The sequence below is a fragment of the Lepisosteus oculatus genome, chromosome 11, assembly GCF_040954835.1.
Source record: "Lepisosteus oculatus isolate fLepOcu1 chromosome 11, fLepOcu1.hap2, whole genome shotgun sequence".
NCBI classification, from domain to species: domain Eukaryota; kingdom Metazoa; phylum Chordata; class Actinopteri; order Semionotiformes; family Lepisosteidae; genus Lepisosteus; species Lepisosteus oculatus.
Window position 1 is genome coordinate 20,355,978 of NC_090706.1, and position 24,304 is coordinate 20,380,281.

At 39.3% G+C, this 24,304-nt stretch overlaps 2 pseudogenes; one reads left to right on the plus strand and one right to left on the minus strand.

The window, feature by feature from the left end:
- LOC102686268 (zinc-binding protein A33-like) overlaps positions 1-24,304 on the plus strand; it is a 97,285-nt pseudogene that overhangs the window by 63,114 nt on the left and 9,867 nt on the right.
- Positions 14,807-23,167, minus strand: LOC102686064 (E3 ubiquitin-protein ligase TRIM35-like; annotated as a pseudogene).

A 24,304-nucleotide genomic window follows, 5' to 3' on the forward strand; every position in this document is an offset into this window, starting at 1 on the left:
TATTCAGGACGTCAAGACTGCAGAGCATAGAACTATTGGACTGCAAATTTATGGGACATGCCTTTTCCGGTAACCGGGGTTTTGGGCTACTCTATGAAGAAGTCATGTCATGTGATCTGTGGTCAAAGGACACCTGTGCGACTAGTAATACTTTTATGTGAAGGGGACACTGATTGTTGCAAGTGGAATATTACTGTACATGCCTGGTCTGTCGATGTACTGGTGAATATGGGAGTGGAACTGAAGATGTGGCAAGGAATTAAGGGGCCTCGCATGCTTTACAGTATAATTGCTAGGTGGTGTAACCGTGCAAGAAGCAAAAATAATTTGAAGGGTCACCTACTGTATCTGTTGTAGTGTGCTCTCTGAAGGCACCAGTTCTGTAGGGTTTGGGCATTAACTGGGACAATTATTAATTGTAGCAGTAAATCACAAAATTGATTCTTTTGATGGCTTTAGAATCCAACCATGCGATATAACTCAAACAACGCACACACACAGGTGCTAATACACGAGGATACATTTATTAATACATAGAATATGCATATAAACCTAACATATCTTATCGAGAGGGTTATCAGAATACAAAAGGTATATATTCAGTCAGTTACAAAGAGTTACATATATCAAGAGGACATATATCATTAATTTAGACCGTTTCGTAAATGAACTTGGTTATAACTTCTACATTAGATACTCAAAACAAGTACATAACTCTTAGGAATGAAATTGATATCAACTGGTTGGGATAACAATTGAATTCTCGAGCTGTAATGCATTGAAGTTGAATACTCATCCAATCTCTGGGGATTCAGATCTCCTGCGGGCACAAAGAAACAGTTGCAGGCTTGTTTCTGTCCAATCCGCGCTCTCTGGCTAGGTGCCAGGCTGTGCTGTGCGGTTTGCGACGGTGCGCTGCAGATGCTCACTGACCGGCTAGTTAGTGTTGGCTTTAACTAGCAAAGTTTGTGCACAAGAGAAAAGATGACTGTGGGTCCCAGCAAGTCAGGAAGAGGACCAGTTCGTTCCTGATGAAGAGCTAGTTCTGAATAGTGATTCAGCTGTCCACAGTTCTGACCTGTTCACGAGGCCTGCTGCTGGTGCGAACCTCGGGTGAATCCTCTGGTTACTCTCTGGCAACCTCCGCTCTCGACTCTTAGAAAAAAGGAAAGTTCTGGCACTCGGACACACTGGCCGTTCCGTTGTTGTCCGGGCTGGTCAGGAGGCGCGCTGCGAGAATGTCCTGCCCTTGGGAGCCTTCTGCTCCTGGGCCGTCCTGCCCTGGAATTCTCCTTTGAATTCCCTTTAGAATAGTCTCAGAAGTCTCTCCAGAATCTCCCAGGCCCTCTGTGTTGCCTGTTTTTACCTGGAGGAACTTCAGCTCGTTGATTGGCTGAAAGTTCCATGGGCATCAGAGTCCCACGTGGGTTACTCGGCCCTACCAGTCCCTGATTGGTTGATCAAGGTGAGATATGAGTCACTTACTCCTGACACTTAGGAATGCAGTCCAGATGTCCATCTGGCACTCCCTAGACAGATAGGCATCAATGGATGACCATGACCATTGATCATGATAGCCAGGTTTAGCTAAGTGCATCCCCCTTTGGGAGCTGTCCCTTATCAAAGGAAACCTTAAATCAGCCTTTACGAATAGTTTCGCTGTGGCTGCACCACAGAGATGAACAGAGAAATGGGGCCTCATTTGGGAAAGCCCACAACACTTAATTCTGTCTTATTAACAAGCATTGCCGCTACACTGTGAAACTATTATTTATTTTTGTAAAGTAAAATCTATCAACTCTTTTTCAAGAAATAATTAACAAATTAAATATTTTTTAAAAAGTAATGATGTGGCTAGAAAATCAAATTTCAAATTCAAATGTGATTCATAGACAACAGGGGCAACATGGAGTTGTTGTGGATAATGTAAGTGAGGGGTTTGAAAGAAAAGAAATGCACATGTGAATATTGTCCAAAATATCAATCTGATAAATAACATTAACATTATTAATTTTCTTGGTCTAACTTGCCCCCTCCTCTATTCAATTTTTAACCTTACTTAATATAGTCCAATCACACCACCCTTGATAAAAGTGAGGGACCTTTTTGTTGTAATACCCAGGTTCTTACATTCTGCTGGGGCAATCTTAATCTTAATTCACGGCAAGATACCTTAGTATCTAGTATAGTTTTACAGTTTAAAGTTTATTGTATTCACATAGAACAGGAGCAAATAAAACAGCTTTAGCCAGTATTAGGTGTGTATGGGTTTTGTGAATTTACTGGGACAATTTATTAATCAATCAGCGACGCACACACATGGATTCAATAAACAAGATACATTTATTAATACATAAATTGTGCGTATAAAATATATAACAATCTGCCTGGATACAGATGGGAGATCATACTGTGAGGGTTATCAAAATGCAAGGTATATAATCACGAAGAGATGCAAAACACAAAGAGATACAAACAAAGAATATGCTTCAGTATACTGTTTGACTATACTATCGTTAATCAATCTACATAAGCTACTCAAAAGTAAATACATTACTCATATTAATTAAATTGATATCAACTTGTGTTGAGGTAACAATTGAATTCTCAAGATGCAATGTAGAACACTGGGTTTACTTATCCAGATATGAATTTGTATTTCTGGACACCAAAGACCAGCTAGCGGCTGCGTCCAATCACAGTGGTGTTCAATAGGTATCATCCCGAATAGGCATCGGGACTGTCACGAACACGGACTGAGATCCGTGTCAGGTCTTGTAGTAGACCCTATGTGATGCGGTAAGAGCTGGAGAAAACAGGAGGCGTGGTTAAAGGGAACACACAGGGGTTTAATAGTGCACAAAATAATAGTGACAATCCATGAGACAGTGAACGGGAAAGACAGAATGGCATCCAAATCCAAACGGGTCCAAAAGCAGGTCAGGGCACAGCCCGAGAGTCCATCAACAAGGAATCCATCCTGGGACGCGACAAGGTTAAAATCCCCGGGAGGGGGGAACACACGGACAGACAAAACATGGAGGTCCAAGGGTGACGGGGCGAGATCCTCCAGACCCCGGGCTCAGGAAGCGGGGGGTGTCGGGGATGAGGCCTAAGCCCTCAGGAGATGGACGTAGGGTTTCCTGGTGCCAGGCGGGCCTCGTGACATCTTTACCCCAATGATGAGCGCCAAGGACTGGAGGAGCTAGTCTTTAAATAATAAAGCTAAGAGGGTACACCTGGGGAGCTTAACAATCACAAGGACAATACCTACTGTACTAGTAGTCTGGCTGACTAGTAGAAAGTGTCTATGCATAGAGGGTGACCAGGGGTCAGAAACTTAGTTTGCTTCCGGTGTAGTGCTGCTGCTGAATAAAATTATTGTTGACAAGAGTCCAAACATATACTCCGATGATCAAATGAAGCGTCCACGTTGGCATTGGCTAGTGATTTACCCCAGGCCGACACTTTGCTGAAACAAGGTTCCAGTCCCTATACAGACAACACTGGCCATTACGTGATTGTCTAAGGGTGTGAAAATGGCCAGAGAAGCAAAGTTTCTGAGCTGTGCAGTGTCTTTAAAACCAGAACCAAGACAGGTATAGCGGCGAGGCTTATTAATAAGAAAGAATTAAGTGTTTCTGAGCTTTCCCAAATTAGGCCTCATCTCTCTGTTCATCTCTGTGGTGCAGCCACAGAGAAACTATTCATGCAGGCTGATTTAAGATGTTTTCTTTTGATAAGAAACAAGCTCCCAAAGGGGGATGCACTTAGCTAAGCCTGGCTATCATGATCAATGGTCATGCATTGGTGCCTATCTGTCTAGGGAGTGCCAGTTGGACATCTGGACTGCATTCCTAAGTGTCAGGAGTAAGTGACTCATATCTCAACTCGATCAACCAATCAGGGACTGGTAGGGCCGAGTAACCCACGTGGGACTCTGATGCCCATGGAACTTTCAGCCAATCAATGAGCTGAAGTTCCTCCAGGTTAAAACAGGCAACACAGAGAGCCTGTGAGATTCAGTAAGATTCAGTAAGATTCTGGAGAGGATTCTGAGGACTGTTCTAAAGGGAATTCAAAGGAGAATTCCAGGGCAGGACGGCCCAGGAGCAGAAGGCTCCCAAGGGCAGGACATTCTCGCAGTGCGCCTCCTGACCATCCTGAGACTCAGCCCGGACAACCACGGAACGGCCAGTGTGTCCGAGTGCCAGAACTTTCCTTTGTTCTAAGAGTCTAGAGTGGAGGTTGCCAGAGAGTAACCAGCAGCAGGCCTCGGAACTGTGGACAGCTGAATCACTATTCAGAACTAGCTCTTCATCAGGAACGAACCGGTCCTCTTCGTGACTTGCTGGGACCCACAGTCACCTTTTCTCCTGTGCACAAACTTTGCTAGTTAAAGCCAACAGTGAGCATCAGCAGCGCACCGTCGCAAGCCGCACAGCACAGCCTGGCACGGAGCCAGAGAGCGCGGATTGGACAGCAACAGCCTGCAACTGTTTCTTTGTGCCCGCAGGAGATCTGAATCCCCAGAAATTGGATGAGTATTCAACTTCAATGCATTACAGCTCGAGAATTCAATTGCTATCCCAACCAGTTGATATCAATTTAATTCCTAAGAGTTATGTACTTGTTTTGAGTATCTATTGTAGAAGTTATAACCAAGTTCATTTACAAAACGGTCTTAATGAATGATATACTGAACGTATGTCCTCTTGATATATGTAACTCTTTGTAACTGACCGAATATACCTTTTGTATTCTGATAACCCTCTCGATAAGATCTGTTAGGTTTATATGCATATTCTATGTATTAATAAATGTATCCTCGTGTATTAGTACCTGTGTGTGTGCGTTGTTTGAGTTATGTTGCATGGTTGGACTCTAAAGCCATCAAAAGAATAACCTTTGTGATTTACTGCTACAATTAATAATTGTCTCAGTAAATGCCCAAATGGTACAGAACTGGTGCCTTCAGAGAGCCACTACATTTAATTTTGCTATGGCTATGATTACATATTTGGCGTCCCTGAGCCGGTTTTCTTACACAGGTGATGATTGGTTGAAAGTTAGCGGGCAATTTAGACCCATATGGTGTTAACACTCCCTGCAGGTTCCTGATTGGTTGGTCAAGGGGAGAGATGAGTAACAATGACCTCTGACATCTAGGACTGCAATCCAGATGGTCCCAAGAATCTCACAGATAGATAGGCGCCAGGAATGGCAATTGATCATGGTAGCCAAGCATGGCTTGGCGCATCCCCATTTGGGAGCTGCCCCTTATCTGAGAGAAAACCTTCAATCAGAACTGCATGAATAGCTTCTCTGAGTCTGCACCACAGAAATGAGAAAGAGAGATGGGGCATCATTTAAGAAAGCACAGCAACACTAAATTATGACCTAAAAATTGACTTAAATAAGCATTGCTGCTACAGGTGGGTGGTCACACAGTAACTTTACAAGAACCCTAAAACTGCACGTGATAGAAATACCACCGTAAAAAAGGTATGGTGAAACAACACATTAACCCCACTAAGAAATCACTTTGGTAAAGTTTCTTCTAAGGCCATCCACACCAAATACAATCCGAGCACTAAATACAGACTTCAGGCAGCAGCTACTGTATCAGCTAATGCAAACAAAAGCTAAAGCTAAAAGCTTAACGTTGGACCAAAAGTTCACAACAACGCCAGACAAATGAGAATAAAAACTCTTCTTCCGCATACATGTTACCAGTAAAAATACAACAAGAAGAAAGACCATACTGTAGATATGAAGAACCTCATCTTGGTGGAACAAGTCAGTGTTTAAATGCCTTTAAGATTAATTTCAGAGTTTGATCTCATAGAATGCCATAACAAGAGAAGATGGGAAATCATCTTCATCTTCAGTTGGAGTTTTGCAGTTATAATAATATATTAGAGTACATAATAGAACACTGAATTAATGTAAAAGAAAAAATCTGAGTTTTCATTTGGTACTTATTGATATGCCAGATAAACCGAAATAGTTTTGTGATTATAACAGTTCATTTGACATAAAGTGCAGATTACACTGAACTTTGACTAGACCTACACAGGTTACAGTAAGAACTACTGTAGTTCAACTGTGACGGAAATTCTAAATGAGGCCAAAGGCCAAAATGATACTGTTATTAAGCAATAAAAAAATATTACATTTGAATGTTTTTTCCTTTTTCAGTCTTTTGTTTTATTTCCCCATTGTTTTTTCTATGTAACAGAATTTACTGTTAAGTAAATTAAATGGTAATCATTATTCATAAGTTCTAATAAAATACATCAGAAATAGAAATATCTTATATATGTACAGTATAAATCTTACAAAAGATAAGTTTATCTGGGGATGGTACAGTGTTTATAATAAAAGAAGGTATTTCTGAAACCAGAAAAATAAATGTTTTCTCTGTTGTACTGACAGTAGTGAGCACCCAGAGCCCAAGAAACATGGCATCAAACCTCTGGAATAAAACACTAAAACACTATTTTCTATTTACTGTTCCTTGTTTTGCAATGAAACCAGATTGTCTGAGGTTTATTTCTCTCAGGAACATTGGGACAAGATGATTTTCCAATACAGTTCAAGGCACTTATTTCTTTCGCTAAAAGGTTTTTAAATTATTTTGCACAAAAAATATGAATGCCAAAATGCATACATATGAAATCATGTAAGTGCAATATTTACAGTATATTTAAATATTTGTTGTTTCTTCCTTAGGGAGTGCTTGACATTTTTCACTGATGCAGATACTAAATTCTATTGAGACTCAGTAGGAGAGCAGGGTTTATAAAATCTAAGACAAAGGAGCTAAATGAGATACAATGGGATTTTACTGGAGAGTTTATTGATGTATACTGATACAATACATAATGCATGTTTGAACAGGCAACACAGTTTAATTTTCCATACATAACACATATTTATATTCCTTACCCAGAACATATTAAAACAATCAGTTATTAATCACCTAGCTCAGCTACTTAGAGATTTTATACATTTGGATTTCTTGTTTCTACTATCACACTCAGACAACAGTACGTACATTAAAGTGCTTCAAACATCAATATGTAACTCATGAAAGCACAAGTCAGCGTGCACTTCCTTATTTCAGGAAAATAATCTGAAGGAGATACAGGGCGTCTGCAGGGAAAGTTCAGGAGAAGTGCCATCACATAACAATAATTTACATTTGACAGTGGAGTCACACATCAGAGAGTCTCTCTGGTACAGGGTTCTGCAGCCCCTTCAGTCGAGGTTTTTGTAGTACTACAGTGCAACCTGCACCTCAGTTTTTACATTAATCTTGATAGCCAGAGAACTAAATGGCAGTTTACATGAAAATACAGCTTTTTCATGGATTCATTGGACCTCCATGTAAAAAATCTCCCGTACTCAATCATGTCGATATTCGGTGAAGAAATGTCCTATTGTTCCTTTAATTATGCTTAATTTAAATAAATGGAAAATTATATCAACAATAACAGAGTTCCCATATAGTGTATGACACTTCAACTTTTATCCCTTTCTTCTCAGGACAGCGCCTGTTTTTCGTTCATAAAACAATTTATCTTTTTTGTTTTGTATTTGTATGGTAAGACCAAAATGTCACTGTAAATGACTGAACCAGACTGAGATATTCCCATAAAGGCAGTATTTCACCATGTTAAATCGCAGTTTTCCCACAGTCTAATGCAGGGTTTCTCACTCCTTGTCCTAACGCACCACTGCACTAATATTCCAGTGGAGTAGTGAGCTAAAATGCAGAGGATTTGTGTAACTGAGACAGATCAGTGCAGTCATGGGTGCTCAGAAGGACATACATTGACGTGAAGTTGATTACGTTATAGAATTAAAGGTTGAAAAGAACAATCAATTCAAGATTTACTAATCTTCAGTAAATTACATACAGTACTGTATTATCCATTTTCAGAAGACTGCTGTATCATGTATTTAATGCATAATGTATTTAATGCATGTCTCATTAGCAGGAGTTTAGGGTACCTAGTGAGGAGAACAGAAATTCTGAGGAACAGCTCCAGAGAGCACAAGGGTTTCTGAAGTAGTTGGAGGTCTAATATGCTTTTCTCATCAATAGCTGAAACGAACTAACCAAAATGAATGCTTCAGAAATGGTCCAATGGATGAAGCAGTGCCAGTCCTCCTTCCAGACATTTAAGGACCTACAGTATTTGGGACCTGGTCCTATGATGCTGGAGTTTTTTCTTCCATTTATTTTGCCTTGGGAATAGGAATGAGAGTTGTAATAATAATAATAATTGCTTACACTTATATAGTGCTTTTCTGGTCACTCCACTCAAAGCTTTACAAGTAATGGGGACTCCCCTCCACCACCACCAATGTGCAGCATCCACCAGAACACTCACCACACATCAGCTATCAGTAGAGAGGAGAGTAATGTAGCCTAATCATAGAGGGGGATTATTAGTGGCCACAATCTGATAAAGATTGGGAAGTTTGGCCAGGACGCCAGGCTACACCCCTACTCTTGTAGAAACGCCCTGGGATTTTTAATGACCATAGAGAGTCAGGACCTTGGTTTTACTTCACATCCAAAGGACAGCGCCTGTTTACAGTAAAGTGTCCCCATCACTACACTGGGGCATTATGACCCACATGAGCCACAGGGTTAGCACCCCCTACTGGCCCCACTAACACCTCTTCCAGCAGCAACCTTAGTTTTTCTTAGGAGGTCTCCCATCCAGGTACTGACCAGGCTCACACCTGCTTAGCTTCAGTGGGTTGCCAGTTTTGAGTTGCAGGGTGATATGGCTGCTGTGTTATATGCAAATATAAAACAATAGAAGAGGATTATCTGGTTTTCTTTGCTGTTATCTGTTAGGATGCTCATTTACCTTGGTGACAGATCAAGCTTTGCTGATGAGACTCCACGCGGTGGTTCCAGATGTTCCAGTATCAGATGCAGTACAGGATAGATAAGGAACATTATTATAATAATAATTTTAATTGTCACAAATGTTTTCATTCAATCAGAGTCCAAATGGGTCAAAGACCCGTTCTGCCTGAAGCGATAAGGGAGACACCTGGGAAGTGAGATAATAATATCATTTTTGTTTTTGTATTTTTGCAAACTAGTTTAGTGGCTTTGTGCTCAAATATATAAAGATGCTGCCTGTCCTTGGACAGTAATATAAAGGGCATGTATTTGGTAAGCTGGCTGTACGCCCAGAACATGAAAGAACTAACTGTTGTCTAGTCTGCAACTTAGAAATAATTAATAACAATATTGGCATGTGTTGCTGTCTTATCATTTGTTTAGAATGTGTCATAGCAACTTGGTTGCGTGGTCTAAAAGACCAGCCATATCACCCTACAGCTCACAACTGGCAACCCACTAAAGCTAAGCAGGTGTGAGCCTGGTCATTACCTGTATGGAAGACCTCCTGGAAAACCTCCTGGTTGCTGCTGGAAGAGGTGTTAGTGGGGCCAGCAGGGGGCACTCACCCTGTGGTCCATGTGGGTCCTAATGCCCCAGTATAGTGATGGGGACACTATACTGTAAACAGGCGCCGTCCTTTGGATGTGAAGTAAAACCGAGGTCCTGACTCTCTATGGTCATTAAAAATCCCAGGGCGTTTCTTGGAAAGAGTAGGGGTGTTACCTCGGTGTCCTGGCTAAATTTCCCATTGGCCCCTACCAATCATGGCCTCCTAATAATCCCCCTCTATGAATTGGTTTCATTATTCTGCTCTCCTCCCCACTGATAGCTGATGTGTGGTGAGTGTTCTGGTGCACTATGGCTGCCGTTGCATCATCCAGGTGGATGCTGCACATTGGTGGTGGTGGAGGGGAGTCCCCATTACCTGTAAAGCGCTTTGAGTGCAGTGTCTAGCGTTATATAAGTGTAAGCAATTATTAAATGATTATTATCTTTTATAAAAGACCATGCATATGAAATAAAGAGACTTCTGCTTCACAGACACCTGAACTTTGTCTGAACAGACACAACATGCCTGAACAAGCTTGTGTCATTATCCCCCTGGATACTGGATAGCTGAGCTCCTTATTTAATAAATTGCATCTCCTCAGCAGATGGGTGAGGTAGTAAATAAGAGTGCAACTACAGCATACAAGGAAGCTCTGATGGAGAGCTCCAGATAGAGCTTCTCAAAAGCTAGCAGCCATATCAATCTGCTCCCACAGCTGGCAGCCTACTGAGGCTAAGCAGGTGTAAGCCTGGTCAGTACCTGGATGGAAGACCTCCTGGAAAACCTCCTGGTTGCTGCTGGAAGAGGTGTTAGTGGGGCCAGCAGGGAGCACTCACCCTGTGGTCCATGTGGGGGACACTATACTGTAAACAGGCGCTGTCCTGAGAAGAAAGGGATAAAAGTTGAAGTGTCATACACTATATGGGGACTCTGTTATTGTTGATACCATTTTCCATTTATTTAAATTAAGCATAATTAAAGGAACAATATGACATTTCTTCACCGAATATCGACATGATTGAGTACGGGAGATTTTTTACGTGGAGGTCCAATGAATCCATGAAAAAGCTGTATTTTCATGTAAACTGCCATTTAGTTCTCTGACTATCAAGATTAATGTAAAAACTGAGGTGCAGGTTGCACTGTAGTACTACAAAAACCTCGACTGGAGGGGCTGCAGAACCCTGTACCAGAGAGACTCTCTGATGTGTGACTCCACTGTCAAATGTAAATTATTGTTATGTGATGGCACTTCTCCTGAACTCTCCCTGCAGACGCCCTGTATCTCCTTCAGATTATTTTCCTGAAATAAGGAAGTGCACGCTGACTTGTGCTTTCATGAGTTACATATTGATGTTTGAAGCACTTTAATGTACGTACTGTTGTCTGAGTGTGATAGTAGAAACAAGAAATCCAAATGTATAAAATCTCTAAGTAGCTGAGCTAGGTGATTAATAACTGATTGTTTTAATATGTTCTGGGTAAGGAATATAAATATGTGTTATGTATGGAAAATTAAACTGTGTTGCCTGTTCAAACATGCATTATGTATTGTATCAGTATACATCAATAAACTCTCCAGTAAAATCCCATTGTATCTCATTTAGCTCCTTTGTCTTAGATTTTATAAACCCTGCTCTCCTACTGAGTCTCAATAGAATTTAGTATCTGCATCAGTGAAAAATGTCAAGCACTCCCTAAGGAAGAAACAACAAATATTTAAATATACTGTAAATATTGCACTTACATGATTTCATATGTATGCATTTTGGCATTCATATTTTTTGTGCAAAATAATTTAAAAACCTTTTAGCGAAAGAAATAAGTGCCTTGAACTGTATTGGAAAATCATCTTGTCCCAATGTTCCTGAGAGAAATAAACCTCAGACAATCTGGTTTCATTGCAAAACAAGGAACAGTAAATAGAAAATAGTGTTTTAGTGTTTTATTCCAGAGGTTTGATGCCATGTTTCTTGGGCTCTGGGTGCTCACTGCAGTCAGTACAACAGAGAAAACATTTATTTTTCTGGTTTCAGAAATACCAGTTGAACTACAGTAGTTCTTACTGTAACCTGTGTAGGTCTAGTCAAAGTTCAGTGTAATCTGCACTTTATGTCAAATGAACTGTTATAATCACAAAACTATTTCGGTTTATCTGGCATATCAATAAGTACCAAATGAAAACTCAGATTTTTTCTTTTAAATTAATTCAGTGTTCTATTATGTACTCTAATATATTATTATAACTGCAAAACTCCAACTGAAGATGAAGATGATTTCCCATCTCCTCTTGTTATGGCATTCTATGAGATCAAACTCTGAAATTAATCTTAAAGGCATTTAAACACTGACTTGTTCCACCAAGATGAGGTTCTTCATATCTACAGTATGGTCTTTCTTCTTGTTGTATTTTTACTGGTAACATGTATGCGGAAGAAGAGTTTTTATTCTCATTTGTCTGGCGTTGTTGTGAACTTTTGGTCCAACGTTAAGCTTTTAGCTTTAGCTTTTGTTTGCATGAGCTGATACAGTAGCTGCTGCCTGAAGTCTGTATTTAGTGCTCGGATTGTATTTGGTGTGGATGGCCTTAGAAGAAACTTTACCAAAGTGATTTCTTAGTGGGGTTAATGTGTTGTTTCACCATACCTTTTTTACGGTGGTATTTCTATCACGTGCAGTTTTAGGGTTCTTGTAAAGTTACTGTGTGACCACCCACCTGTAGCAGCAATGCTTATTTAAGTCAGATTTTATGTCATAATTAAGTGTTGCTGTGCTTTCTTAAATGATGCCCCATCTCTCTTTCTCATTTCTGTGGTGCAGACTCAGAGAAGCTATTCATGCAGTTTTGATTGAAGGTTTTCTCTCAGATAAGGGGCAGCTCCCAAATGGGGATGCGCCAAGCCATGCTTGGCTACCATGATCAATTGCCATTCCTGGCGCCTATCTATCTGTGAGATTCTTGGGACCATCTGGATTGCGGTCCTAGATGTCAGAGGTCATTGTTACTCATCTCTCCCCTTGACCAACGAATCAGGAACCTGCAGGGTTAACGAAGAATTTATTTTATACTACCTTATGCTCTGTTCAATAAGGATTTTAGACTCTTAATGTCTTTTGTTTAACATTAACGAATGATACAGCAAATTCGGTTATTTTTTAAATAAAAAATGACAATTTAAATAAGTCAGTGAGTGACTACACTCTTGCCTCCTTGCGTTGCCGAATGTGATTCTGAATATTGTTCTGTTTGAGAACATAAGAAGAGAAATTATCTATGATAAATTAATTCAGATACTATAGTTGCTACATTAGATATTTGTTAAAAAGCAATATCAGTTATACAAAGTGGATAAAATATGCTGTGAATCACTACAAATACTTACTAGCTGTATATAATCAAAGAAAATGTGTTCACAGAGTGGCATAATGTGGCAAATTCCTTTTTATCTTTTTTATTATTATGCTAACATGGTATGGTATACTTTAGCACATGGAGAACATGAATAATCTATCCATCCATCTTCTAACAGGTTTATCCAATGCAGAAAAGTCATATTCTATCCTGGTAAGCAAGGCTCCCTGGATGGGACACCAGTCCATCGCAAGACACACACTCAGACACAAAAATGTACACATTCGCTATGACTAACTTTCCCACAAGCCAATGAACCTTCTGTTATGTTTTTGTTTCCATTTTGAACACTAGGAGAACATACTGTACAAACTCCAGGCAGTTAGCACTCTAGGAATTGAACTCAGGACCCCAGTGCAAGACAGCAATGTTAGTGAGAGGATTTAATTAAAAAAGGGAACAAGGAGCTCTACTCAAGGTGTGGGGAAGCCTATTCAGCAATGGAAGGCTTGTGGGAATTAAAACAGTCCCACTCACCTGTGGGTTAGGTGTAATGGAAAGCTTTTAAAATGTTCCAAAAAAAATGATTACTTTGGGAGGTACAATAATCTCCATTGCCAGAATGCATTATTGCTGTTGCTCTTAACTCAAGATTTGATTTGAATGTTCCTGGCGCTAACGTCTTTTATGTATGTACAGATTTTTACAGGAGTAAGACAAATCATTTTGTAGCTGGAGTTTAAGTAACATGCCAGACTGACAATGCATGAATAATTAAGTTTGTTTTCTTGAACAGAAGACATTCCAACAGACTGCAGTTAATCATTTACCCCAAGTGATATTTAGATTCCATTTTATTCCTACAGTTAGTGCACTTCACTTCAGGTGAAGAGATTACAAGAAGTGAAATATGGGAAAGCTGCAGGCGAAGGTCATTAGAAACCCTAACAATTGAGCCTTGGATTTAGTTTTGGATCAGAATATGTCATTTGGGTTGAAATATATTTGGAAATTAGAGCAAAAACAGACAAACTGCAGGATCTGAATTATTCATTTGAAACGGATTTTCTCTTTCACATGGGGCTGGAATAATACTCACTTCTGTAACAATGTGCATTTAAATGACAATCATGCAAACTCCACACAGAAATGAATTTGAATGGAGGACAAAATACTTGTGAAGCAACAAAGGTTACTTTTTATGGTCATGCACATAAGTTTAATTTTTCCATGCTCCTTCAATTATAGAATCTGGTAATTGGCCTTATTATTGGAGATAGCAGTACAGAAAAAATGTTATGTAACTCATAGTCAGTGTTTTCATAACTATGGCAAAACACAGAAAAATATTTTTTATACGGTAATAAGAGATCAAATGGCCTCCTCACCAACAACATTATTTGTCTTCGTTTCTCTTGTGTGTATCCTTGTTATATGTATTTATTTGTATTCAATATTCAATATTCAATAGTATTTTCATATCAGCTCTGCCTTAATTAACACCCTCAACATACTGTGTTATTATCCACTGGTACATACAGACACCTTCATTGGGCAGATATAAAGAGAACCAGTATACCCCAAGCAGAAGAATGGAAACATGCGCTCCGTAAATGTATCTTTAAAAGTGTAGATGGGAGTCCCATCACTAGGGTCAGGGAAAGATACCTCCCCTATGTCATAATCTAGCTGTAATCTGATCTTCTGGGGTTTTCTTTTCAGAGAGAGTTGTGTATCTGGTGAAGTCAGTGCTCTGTAATCACCACACCACAGCCAAATAGCAAACACTCCTCCTTCTAGGCTCAGATTGATTAATCCTTTTCTGTTGATGGACTCTCTGGCCACACCAACAATCCAGTCAGTATTGTCCCCCACCTCAACATCCCAGCAGTGTCTCCCTGAGGTGAATCACTCAGATCCCAGTACACATAAATCATAATCAAATCTCTCTGGGTTGTCAGGAAGCTGCTGTCTCTCAGTTCTGACGCTCACACTGGTAAGATCCTCAGACAGTGAAAGCCTGGGGTGTGCTGTATTGGAGTCCACAGTCACAGGACCTAATAAATAAATACATATTTTCATAAAAAATCAGTTTTGGGCAACTTGAATAACTGCAGTAACATAATGGTTGGAGAAATGTCTACAATGAACATTTTTAAAATATGTGTAGAAAGTAGCAGTGCCTATACAAAATATTGTTACTGTGACTATGGAAGTCTAAGAATCTAGACACAATGGGCAACACTTAACTAGTGTCAATATTTCCATTTCCTAGACCTTCAAACCAAGGGATGTTTATTTAGTTGTGCTGGGTGTGCAACACACTAATTAAAAGAATCTTCTGGTTTACCTTAGTTAATTAAGTTCTGGGTAAATTATTAAAAATGTCAAAAGTCTAGAATAAAAGACAGAGAGACACAACGAAAAAAGGGGAAGAAGGGGAACAGAAAGAAGATGCAGGAGGAGACAGGAGAGTAAGTGTGTGCCATCCAAATGTCCCTGACCAGAACATTGCATATTTGAGGAACGGGTGAGAGAAAGTGAACTGATACAGGAAGTTCTGGGTAGAAGAATGCTTCTTTGCAGCCTACACTGGCTTTGTCCCTGGCCTCTACAAGTGATACATCGATGACTGCATCAGTGCTGCTACATGCTCTAATGACCAGCTAGAGCACTTCCTGCATCAATGCACTAACTTTCATTAGTCCCCCAAATATACAGTTCACATATCTTCCACCACTCTTTCTTTCTAGACATAAATATATCTGTAAACCAATCCGCAACTCTCATTCGCGGTCTATTACAAACCCGCAGATTCACACAGCTATCTCCTGTACAGCTCTTTTCATCCCACTCACACCAAAAACTCTCTCCCTTTTCCACAGTTCCTCAGGCTACATCAACTCTGCAGTGACGACATGGAATTGCAGAACCACGCACTCAAAATGCATTCTTTTTTCATCAACAGAGGATACCCCACCTATGTTATCGATAGGGCCTTCACCCAGGCCAAAAAACAACCTTCGGATCATCAACTCGACCAGGAACTGCTTCCCTACCACTCTTACACACTTTCTATCCCCAGGACCATTATTAACAACTACTCCATTTTATGGGGCGATCCCTCCATCGGTAACCTTTGTTCTAACAGTCCAATCATCTCATACCACCGACCACCCAATCTATGTAAACTTCTGGTTCACAGCTCCCTTGACCGCACTCGGTAATTACCCCCACCAGGCACCTTCCCCTGCAACAGAACTCGCATCACCTGCAAATACATATCTAACAACACACTCATTCACGGCCACGTCAATTCCAGATCACCCAGATGACATCCTTTACCTCCAGCAACCTCATTTACTGTATCTCCTGCAACAAAATGCCCAGATATCTACATTGGGGAAACTGGAAGGAGACTAGGAGACCGCTTCAGAGAACATGTTAGGGCTGTGAAGATGAAAGATTTCTACAAGCCCATAGTTTCTCATTTCACCTTAGACGGCCATGATCACACTGATCCCCCTGTCTCTTTTCTCAAAGAAGGATTTGTCAACTCCCATAGCAGAAAAACAACAGAAACGAAACTCATCCTGAAACTAGGTTCACACCATCCCCCTTCACTCAAAGATTGACTTATTTTAATGTAATCTTCTCTATTTTCATGCAGGTTTTGACTTTGGCTTCTTCACCCTTCCCCACTTTGCACTTCCTGAGTTGCCTCTCTGCCCCTCCTGCTTCCTCCCCTCTCCCAGCTTTTGTTTCTCTGTGCTATTTAATCTTTGCTGTCTGCCCTGTCTTTCTCAGACCTGATGAAGGCTTTACAGCCAAAACGTTGTTTTCTCTCTTCTCTTTTCAGTATGGAATAAATGTATTACTTGTTCCTTTGCAGACTACGCATGCTGACGTAGCTACCCACCTGAACTACTTCAAAGGGTAACTTGTGTGTTTATGTTTTATGTAGTGTAGTTGTGTGTATTGTCACTGTAAATAAATATTTGTTTAACCAAGGGTGGTTACTTTTTTCACCAAAGCTGTGCTGGAGAAGCTCAGGTACCTCCAAATACCAACCGCTCAGTTATATTCTTGGCAAATGCTTACAAGTTGGGAATTATGATTATTTATTTTAATTATGATTTATTCCCCTACTGTAGGTCATTTTCTGGTGTTTATCCATTTTTGTAACCCCCCATTGTGAACAATACAATTTACACATTTTAAAATGGGGAGTGAGAATATGGGTTTGAAAGTAAATTTTTCGAGCATAGCCATCAGTGACACACGAGATAGGCAGCTAAAGTGTCACTACAGAATCATTACAACAAATAAGCCATGGAGATCAAATTGGAGGAAATCAGTCACTTCACTCCAGGGCTCTTAAAACCGACAGACACACCCTCACTGGTTTATCTGACTAACTCCAGAATTCTCCTTGTTACTCTTGTACTGTGAAAAGGTGTAAATATCCCTTCCCCTTGTGATCCCCCCGGTACTCACTGTACTGTACAATCTCCATCATCTTCTCCCAGACTTTGTACTTCAAATATCCCATGTGCTTTGCAACATCTATCAGTGCTCTCGAACCCCCTTCTGGATCCTGCAGTGTGGGCTGGGATCTGCAAAAAAAAATCAGGATTCAATTCAATATTGTTCTCAGTAAGATAGAAAGAGTGCAGAGATGTGAGGGATTTTAATTTATTGTAACAATTAGACATTGGAACTGTGCTTTGCCAACTGTTAGAAATCAGCCACACATAATTTACAAACTCTCATACAGATTCTAAATGTACAATGTACAATTAATTCATATTACATGAAAACATGCATAACAAACCAACAGGAGTAAATATAAAATATTTGAGAATCAAATCTGCTGAGATGCTGTCCAATTGTTCACTCAGGGATTACAAAGATCAGATTTCTTTGTCTAATAACTTTAGAGTTAAATTATATTGACTTTAACATAAATTAAGGTCTGTCTTGTAGGTTTTATCAGTCTCATATAGTTAAATCACATTCATATTCTCAGATACAAGTAAATATGTATTTATTGTGAGCTATCAAACATATGTTTGGAATAATTGTTCACATCTTGAAAATTGTAATGTTAATAAAATGTTTCATACTCAAAGAGCCTTTGGCCAAACATACTTGATGACTTTAAACTTCCCACTGGAAAGACAGAATTGTGCTGCGTCGGTCCTTGGTCCAAGTTGGCAGCTGCTTGCACTGTGCTGAGAGTGTCCCAGTACAGAAAGAAGAGAGAGAGGGAGCTTTGCATAGATTTCTGAGAAAAGCTCTGCAGGGGAAGTTAGTGTCATGTTGATCATCGGTCTTTAGAACTGTATGTACACAGCTGTCTGTTTCAGTGCAGCTACAAATGTCATTCGGTGGGAGAATCTCAGTTTTTACTGAATCCACTTTTATATTCAGGATGTTGACAAAAGGAGACCAATAACCTTGTTTTTCTGATCAGGTGAAAATAACAGTGAGTTTGTGAAAAAAATATTTCTTCTGTTGCATAACAAATATCTTCAGAAGAATTCTGTTCTTTATGGACTTGCTCTTTTGGCCTAGTGTCTTGGAAAAAGTCCTGACTCTGACTGCTTGCAGTCACATTGTTGGTAAATTCAGAATTGAGTTAACCAACGAAAATGAATTGGGTGCTAGTTTTAAGGTACAACATTAGTTAATGATCAGTTAGGATGATATCAGGAGTAGCCTGGTAACTATTCTGCACATTCCTTACTGTTAGATTGTCCTTTGTGTGATGAACTATGACCTCTGATCAATTGTCCTAGCAGAAGGTGAATAGCAGACTGTAATTAGGGTGCTTCAGAATGTGCTTTACAATGTCCTGATCTGTGTTGTAGACCTGAAACATGTCTATTATCCGATGGGTCCCTTTTAGCCGAATTCCTCTGCTTTTATACAGAGGCCCAATCTGCTTTATCAAAGCAATAGAAAGATTATTAGAAATGTATTCTAAGTGTAATAATATGTCTTGCCGCTACAAGAGGGAGACTTTTAGAAAAGATATGGAGTTCACATACCTGATCTTTGTGTTCTTGTGGTTCTGGAAAAAATCAACAATGTGACATATTAGAAATTCTTCTCTAACACAAACTCACAAATATTCCCTTGACAAATCTGAAGAACACACTGAATAATAATACAGTTCTGACATTCTGATCAGTGACTATAGCATTACAGCTGCAGGCAGAATGAAGATCAAACAGCACAACTGTATGGATCATGTCTTAAAGATGGACAACGTAATATAGTACATTTTAAAAAACACAGAATATTTGGTTGATGTTCTACATCATTTAAAACATTCAAATATGGCAATATTTCATAAGATAATGGAGAACAGTATTAAAATGTTTATAAAATAAACTTAAAAGTTAAGAGAATAGAATTCCAGAATAATTCACTCTGTTTTTAAATTCTCTAATTTTTTTATGAAGACTCATCTGCAGTGTACTAAGTTGTCACTAATGTTTCAACAGAATTCATCTCTATCTGGAAAAGGAATTATCATTCCAGCAGTCGATACCTAGATGTCCATCTCACTAACAGTAGCAATGAGCTTTTCAATGTTACAGAACAATATAATCTAGGCTGCAGCTGCCACTGTGTAAATGTGACTAGTCAATAATGTCAGTCTGGATTCAGAGAGTTGTTGTCAGAGTCATCTCTACCTGAAGGAATGATAGGTCTTCAGCTCCCAAATCTTGTTCTATGGCTCTGATCGTATCTGAAAGGGGCTTTGTCTCTCTTGTAATGGTCTCAATCTTCTCCTTCATCATCTGACTCTTCTGTTCCGCTTCCATCCACAGTACAGCTATTCTGGCTGCCTCTTCATCCTGCAGAAACTGGTGAAGATCCTCAAACTCCTTTTTGATCTGTTTCTCAGTTTCTTGAGCTTGTGTCTGGAATGGAAAATGCATAACACTAAATAGTAAAATTGTATATACTGTCATTTACTGTTGTATTTTTCTTTCATTTAAGTTGTGCTGCGCAACATTGGTATTTATCATGTTTGTATGCGAGATATTTAGCAACTTAAGTGCAATTTTAGCTTATGACCTTCAATACATATTGAAAATAATTCAACATAATTCTTTTTTAAATAACTCAAAGCACTACCTGAGAATTTAATTTTTGGTAAATATCTCACACTCATGCTAAGAAGAATATTTACATCATTGTTGGTTTTAATGATTTAATCTGTGAAAAATGTGTTTCTTTAAAATAACTAAATGATTGTGGGCAATTTTCCCTGGGCTAGCACCAATCTGGTATTTTATATAACAGTAAGAGTACCTGAATGTGCACAGCAGTTCCTTCACATGTCTTTTTTAACTTTGTTAATGAGTTTCAGCTTCTTCTGCAGAGGTTCCAACAAAGGCTTTAGCTCCTCCTAGAATGAAATGAAACACCTGGATTGAGTTCACACTTTACTGCAGGAGATACTGACAACACGATCAAGTAAAGGTTCACTCCATGGTGAAAAGATAAAAAAATCTATGTTTCAGGTGTGGCTCCTTCTTTAGGTGTCCTATCCACATTTATTGTCACTGTAAGTCGAATAACTGTATACCTATTGTCACACACAAGATTTCACACCAGTTTCCAATCAACACAGGACAATGGATGACATTTTATCAATTATTTAATTCTTTAATTTTAATCAATTATTAATCTGAAACCTATTGTCTGAGCTCACTGGACTTGAGCACAAAGAATTTCTTGTGTTCCTCTTCATCACAGAATGTCTCCTGATCAACAGAACCTGACACCCTGAACATGACACTGCTGTTCTCTGTGTCCTTTCCCTGTTAGAACTGTCCAGCACAGGTCACTGACATTGACCTATACCAACAAAGTGAACAGGTGGGATACAGCCTGGATGGGATGCTAGTCCATTACAGTGCAGACACATTGACACAGATACAGACATGCACATAATCACACCTAAGGCCAGTTTTCTCAGAAGCCAAGTGTAACCTACCAGTATGTTTGTGGACTTTGTGAGGAAACCTGAGCACCCAGAGAAACACCACGCGAATGTGGGAGGAGAACATAAAAACTACACACAGATAGTACCCAAGGTATGGAAATGAATCCACTACCCCAGTGCTGTAAGTCAACAGTGCTAACCAGTACGCTACCATGCTGCCCAACAAACTGAGCAGTGAAACCTAAACACAAGGTTACTGAAAATTATTTTATTGGGTAGTCTTTATTATTATAATAATAAAAAGAAAACTTTATTTTATGTAGTGCCTTCAAAGGTGGCTTCTTAAAGGGCTTTACAAAATGACAATGACAATAAATACAAAGAATACACAAGATAAAACACAATTACAATACACAGAGGAGACCGTGGATGGTGGTACTAAGAAAAGTAGGAGCAGAGGGGTAAAGAATGGAACCAGTCAAGTAAATGCTCTTATAAAAAGAAGGTTTTGAGTCTGGATTTGAAGGAGTTAAGAGAAGCTGACTCTCTGATATCCTTGGGCAGAGAGTTCCGGAGCTTGGGAACATAACAGGAGAAGGTCCTGTCACCCATACAATGTTGACAGGCTTGGGGGACAGTTAGAAGACCAGAATTAGAAAAGCGAAGGTTGAGAGGTGGGGAGTAGGGCAATAATAGTCCAGACAGGTGCTGAGGTGCCAAGCCATGCAGAGCCTTATAGGTGAGCATGAGGATTTTAAAGTCCACATGGAATTTGACAGGAAGCCAGTGCAAGAACTCCAGAATAGGAGTAATGTGATCACTTGCACTAGATCTGATCAGGATTCTGGCTGCCGAATTTTGGACATACTGCAGTTTGTTCAATGCAGATTTAGATACTCCAGCAAGTAGAGCATTACAGTAGTCAATTCAGGAGAACACAAATGTATTGATCAGCTTTTCAGACACAGTTAATGATAACATAGGGCGTGGTCTAGTGATATTTCTGAGGTGAAAATAATATGTTTTGACAATATGCTGCACATGTGGGTCAAATGTTAAGCCAGAATCTAATATCACCCCGTGGTTTTTCAATTTAGACTGAAGCTCAAATACAGAATCATCTACAAATAGGTTTATAGGATTAGCTTTACAAAGTTGATGGGAGGTGCCAATAAGCATGACTTCAGTCTTGTCACAGTTAAGATAAAGGAAATTTTGAGTCATCCACATTTTTATGTCAGAGATGCAATAAGATAGAATAGAGACAGCCACATCAGTGTCAGATTTGGTACAGTATTTGGTGTATATTTGAGTATCATCAGCATATTGAGGCCATGTGATCTTAAAAGCTGATGTGGAAACATGTAAATGCTGAAATTTGGCTACAAGCTAATTCCAATATGACATAAAAAATGACAAATATTAAATTAGAGACAAAGTATTTCCAAAATCATAAAGGTATCGTAATCCTTCAATTATACAAACTAAAATAAAATTATTTTTTTACATTCAGAACATCCCAAGCAGAAATTACCTTCTTGGAGGCTGTGGATTTAATAGGATCACTTGTATGTACAATACTATGTGAATCAATGACAAAATATTTTGTGTATGATGCAATCTTAACCTGAGGTTGTTGTAACCATGCTGAAATTCCATACTAATGGGGATATCTGGAACTTCCAGTAAGGGCTTAAGACACTGTCTTCCGTGTCAATATTAAATAAGATACCTACTGTACATCTTAAACAATCTCTTTACATCAGTGAAAAAGCAAGAAATATAATGTCCCATGTCTCTAAGCCTTAGTATTAACCATATAGTGTATTTCTTGTTATACTGTTTAAGATTTAAATTTTTGTTTTACACTTTATTAAATGCAGTGACAAAAAGTTTTTTCAACATTCTCATGCTTTGTAATAAAATTGTTTCAAACCTTGTACTTCTGTGCTGCCTCCTGCACTGGGCGCATTTTGTGGTTTTCATGATTTTCTGAAGCTTGACAAACCAAGCAGATAAGCTTTTCATCATCCAAACAAAAGAGTTTTAGTTCCTCCCTATGCAGACTGCAGAGCTCTTCAGACCCCACTGAACGTTTCTGACTACTCTCCTACAGTAGGAGAGTAGTCAGCACTGTACTGTACGAAGGCCTCACACAGATTCTTTAGAGCCAGGTTGAGAGGAAGGTGTTTTCTTGAAGATCTTTTCCTGCAGACATTCCCAAGTTCCCTTTTGCTCCCAGCACTGTTGCAGACAGGTTTTACAGAAGCTGTGGCTACATGTCAGGAGAACAGGATCCTTGAAGATTTCACAGCACACAGGACAAGAGAGATCCTCTTCCAGGACCGAAGATCTTAGTGCCATTTCTTCACAGAGTTGTATCTGTTTTTTTCTAATTAATGGATTCTGGTTACAGTGTGAGTCTCAATTTCACTTTCACTTAATTGCAATTTTAAAAATAGCATCCAGCATCCTCCTGACAAGATGGTGAAATATGAGTGATACAGAATTTGCTAAATCACAGTTTACACAATATGTTTTCTGACTTACTTAGACTTACTGATAGGATTTTGTGGTGTTTTTTTCCTGCTTGCATTAAGCACTTAAAGCAATATTGTTTCTATGTTTTCAACAATCACAAATCTTGTTCAGTAAAGTTTGTCCTCTCACACATTCCTAACAGTTCACCTGCACTGCTCCTGGAGTGGACACTCATCAACATGTGATAGAGGGCTTTTCATGATTAGTCAATTATTATTCAAGTCCTGATGCCCAGCCTGCTTATGACTCCGTGTAGCACTCTGACTTCTGGAGTAGTTAGCTCTGTATATTACCTCAGAATAGAACCCATGAACAGGAAGAGCAGTGGCTTCTTCATCTGATAATTTCAATCAACTTTGCACTGGGATTGGGAGGACTCTGATTCAATTAACATGTACAAGAATGAAGCTTGATTGATATTAAAGCAGGACATAGAAAACTGAATTTCTACAGGTCTCCTCCACATAACCATTCATATACTTTCAATAATATTATTTCACCATTTGCACCTGAGTAGTTGTGAACCAGAACACACTTTTGTTTATTTATTAATAAACAAAACAAAATAAACAACTGAATTGTGTTAATTCAGACATCTCTAATGAATTTATATTATTATTTATTGTCATTATCACTTCATAGTATGATTGCAATGTCACTGCTTGGATCTGAATGAGAGCAGCAATCCAAAGTAGTTAAGAGAACCCAGGTGAAGGTTAGCAGAAACAGACAAGCTGGAGCTGGACAAGTTATCCCAGGGTCATAGTTGGAGGCACAAGCAAGGTTTGCAGTCAGAAAGACACTAGAGCAAAGCGCAAGGGAGAATCAAAAGCCAGGTCAAAGCTCAAGAGTGACAACAAGCCAAGAATGCAAAGACTAGAAGATGTAAGTCTAAGACTGAGCAAGGACATGATGCAAATACTGGTCTTAAATATTCTGTTACTACTTGGGTAAGTGACC